The following is a 4504-nucleotide window of genomic DNA, read 5'->3' on the forward strand; positions in this document are numbered from 1 at the left end:
GGGGGGGGGGGGGGGCGAGCATTGGCACTTTGAATTCGCCATAATGGCCATTTCTGGCCAATCATGGTTGCCGATTGTACTGCATTCGCAAGCAAGTGCGAAAAATATCAGCGTTATGCACCTTTTATCCATTCCCGACCGAACTCCTGCGCACAATGTCACCACCCTATCCATTCATGCGATGGGAGATGGATATTGTCGGTCCGCTAACATGATCTCGCCAAAAGAAGTACCTCCTAATCATGACGGACTATTTCACTAAGTGGGTTGAAGCAGAGTCATACGCGTCTCTCGAAGCCAACGAAGTTCAGAATTTTGTCTGGAAAAACATCATATGCAGGCATGGACTCCCACACAAAATTGTATGCGACAACGGGCCCCAATTCATCTCACTCCAGTTTGAAGGATTCTGCGCTGGCTGGCGGATACGCCTTAGCAAGTCGACTCCATGATATCCGCAGGGCAACGGAAAATCAGAGGCAACCAACAAGACAATTCTCGCTGGAATAAAAAAACGCCTCGACGAAAAGAAGGGACTCTGGGCAGATGAGCTCGACGGCGTTCTATGGTCTCACCAAACTTCACCGCGGACATCCACAGGACAAACACCATTCTCGCTCGCATACGGCATGGAGGCTCTCGCACCGGCAGAAGTCGGGATCCCGACGCTTCGACGCTCTATTCTAGTCCACGATCCGGAGTTGAACAACAAGATGCTGTGCGACAGACTACTTTTCCTCAGAGAAGAACGCGACCAGGCACTATTGCGCATCCACAACAAAAAAGTCAAGTCTCGTTACTTTGCCGATGGAGATCTCGTCCTCCGCAAAGTCTACGAAAACACTGCCGAGATGAACGCTGGAAAGCTTGGCGCACATTGGGAAGGTCCCTACTTAGTCTCGAAGATTGTCAAGCCAGGAGTCCACCAGCTACTCGAAATGAACGGCACGCTAGTCCCGCGGTCCTGGAACTCCGCCAACCTTAAGCGCTACTACCACTAGTCCAACAAGAATGANAAAAAAAAAAAAAAAAAAAAAAAAAAAAAAAAAAAAACCAGCTTGTCACCGAGCATTCTTATGTAACACGAACTACGAATGGTTTGATCCCTCTCCAGGGTACGTAGGCAGCCTTTCACGAGGTGCAACTATAACTTCAATAAAAAAATAAAATTTTCGAGCAAATCTTTTGTTTCCACGCTGACGCCCTGGCCAGGTGCACAGTTCTACGTTCCGCATGAATGTAATGGTGAAATAATCCATACTTAGGTAAAGATAAAAGCCAAGTCCATACTCGCAAGCGCTCCGCATGAGTGCCGTGGTGAAATAATCCACGTCCTTACTTTGGTAAGGACTTATAAGCCGAGCCTAGATTCGCAAAGCTAGCAGGGCGCAGAGTGAATAAGCTGAAGACCCGGAGTCGCACACTCTTGCGATTCCTGTAGCATCCAGAGGGTAAGCCGCTCACAACTGAACGCACCTAACTAGTAAGACAAGTCCGTCTTGTCTACTCTCGCCGTTACGGGGAATAACATATCCAGGATAAGCCAGGAGACGTCCTGCACCGCAAAATATGCCTTGCAACGATAAAAGATAAATTCAAAACAACTTCATCGTAATGAAGTAAACGAAAGATAGGCAATAATCAACATTTGCGCGATAGGAAGCAAGTAGTCAAACTCAAAAATCAAATCAACTAAGTTCGAAAATATCCGAAAACAAAGGAACAGCTACAATCGGCAATCGAGTTTGCAATAACAAAAGGAAAAATCAAAAGCAAGAACAACAAGCGATAATACGAGGACATATCACTCGTTTGCGACATCATCAGCACCTCCACCAGTAGCTTCCGGGAATGGCTCGAGATCATCGTCATGAAGCGGCGGCACCACAATCCCGTTCGATTTTGCCGTGAACTCTTTTTCGCCAGCAGCAAGATGCGCCATCCTATCTGCAGGAATAGTGACACCCTTATTGATCAGCCTCTCAAGACATTCTTTAGTCACCTTCACCTGGCTAAGAGTGAGCAAATGAGGTTTTTTCTCGCGCGATGCTATCACATGCATCCTCAAACGATCGATGCGCTCCTCGCACGCCCTAATCACAACCGCAGCTTTGGCACGCTCTTGCTCTCCGCGCTCATCCCTCGCCTTCCTGAGTCGCTCCGATTCAGAAGTAAGCTTTTGCTGGGACTGTTTGAGTGAAGCCGTGAGCTCCTTGACCATCGCTGCATTTTCCTTGCTCGACCGATCAGCCTGAACAAACGCATCCTGAGCAACCGCGGCCTCCCTCCTAGCGGTACGCACCTTGTCCTCGTAATCGCCAGTGAGACGGTTTATCCAGCTCATCGCCTAAGGAATCAAGCAAAATAACCGATTACAACTAAGTAAATCCATATCGTGGTGAGCTGAAAGATTGGACCCAAACCTGAAACTGTCGACGTACGGTTTCTTCGTACGTAGTTGGACAAGCCAAACCACCAGGAGCAGGAAGCGGAACAAAATCACCGTGAATCTTGCTAGCAAGGTCGGCGCAAGCTCGCGAATCGCCAGTAATCGCCTGGTCATTCACATCGTAGCGGAAGGAAAATGAGTAGTCAACCCCTGCACGACCATCCTCCGCGTAATGATCAACTCCCCTGCGACCATCCTCCGCGTGATAAGGACGCCTAGAGTTCCCTCCAGCGTCACTCCGAGGACTCGAGCGTGATGATCTCTTCCGGGAATGATCACCACCAGCTTCTGAAGCACTCCAACGAGCCCCCGAGGAAGGCTTCTTCGCCGTACGAGCCGCAGCAACATCGGCAGAACGAGACCTACGATCAGGATCACCCTTGGGAACATGCATCTCGCTGTCCTCGCGCTCCACAACAACAATCTCCGCGCCGGTCTTGGCTTTTGGCGCAACAACCTTGGTCGTAACAGCTGTCTCCTCATCAACATCGAACAAGTCAGCATAGCACGGTATTTCGCAGTCTCCCATTTGTGAACCTGCAGGAATGGAAGACGTCTTAGACACGAATAAAGGTATGTCACGAAGATGAAAACAGGCTAACAAAGCTTACAAGTCTTGAAATGTGAAAGAACTTCCAGCCACCGCAAAGTTGCGCCCTAAATAAAAGAAGAAGCTTTATCAACGATGCTAAAGTCACACGCTGCAAAAGCTGGAGGATTGCCTGCAAATACAAAACAAAAACAGTCAGTAAATAGAATCGAAAATCACGGAATACAGACCCAACCCAACCACGGCTACCGGGAGTCAGGTTCCAAGCATGAGGAAAAGCTATGAACGGGTCTTCAACTAAAATCTTGTTTCTTTCCACGAAGAAGAACCGTCTCCGCCAGCCGTGGATGTTACTTTTCTGGCCGCGCGTAATTGTGAGACCTGGCATACAGCGAGCAGTGCAGAGTCTCGTACGGTCATGCGTAAACTACGTAACAAGCTCGAAGAGGTCACAGCTGATCGAAATTTTCTTCGCGGCACAAGTTATTGCAAGTCCCACCGAATTCCGAATAGAAGAAATTGACAGCTGCTAGAACGCAATTCCCCGTCTCGCACGATAGCTTGCTAAGAACCCCAGAATCGGAAACCAAAGGCCGCACTCGGTAAAGAAATCCTCGTATACGCAAAGGTAACCCTTGGGACAGCTCCATGGACGCTCATCCATGCTCGGCAGCGCAAGCTGCAAGTTGTGCAGCATTTGAAGGACGTCGAACAAGCCAGCTACGGAATGCTTATCACAAAGAGCCGGCCCATCATAGGAGAAGCATTCGCCGTCACCTGTCCGTGGGATTGGCCTAGCGTCTCTGGCACCATCTCTGCGACGTCTTGAAGTCCCGTTTCTAGCAGCAAGGCTGGCGACCAGTGATCTCAAGCCGCACTCCGATCCAGCGCGCTCTTCGTATGGAAGAACCTTCCCGCGACCAGGAGGGAGGGGAACTAGACTAAGGTCTTGGTTATCCGTAGGGAACATTTAGTCAAGCTCACGAACCTCCTCTTCCGTCAAATCCGCGAGGTCTGTCACGACACCTCCTCCTTCTGATGGCTCCCACCAGGAAGGACAGCTCGGTCCAGTTTCGTCAAAGCCTCTCTCTAGCTCTCGGAACTGATCATCTCCAAAATCTTCCAGAACATCATCGAGGAATTCGTTTCTTAAAGCCATTGCGCGAGACCTTGCAAAACCAGCCAAGCAAACGGTCAATATCGGAGCGATAAAACCACATCACCACGCCGTATTATTCAAGACAGATTGATCACACCCGAATTACAGCTTCCAACGCACTGATCACATCACGATTCGTATGAGCTCGTCGGTTTCCCTGCAAGTGATGACCTTGCCAACGAAGCTCAAAACAACATTCTCGTCACGGGCTTGAGCACGTCCCCATCACGCCTTAGTCTCGCACGCAACTTTCGTACTCGTCAGCTTGACTTTGCAAACAGTCCAATTCCCGAGGTGTGACCATGGTCTCGCCAAGTTGTGCACACGAACCACTAATTTTACCATA

This window comes from Camelina sativa, chromosome 12 (assembly GCF_000633955.1).
Source record: "Camelina sativa cultivar DH55 chromosome 12, Cs, whole genome shotgun sequence".
Classification (NCBI taxonomy): Eukaryota; Viridiplantae; Streptophyta; class Magnoliopsida; order Brassicales; family Brassicaceae; genus Camelina; species Camelina sativa.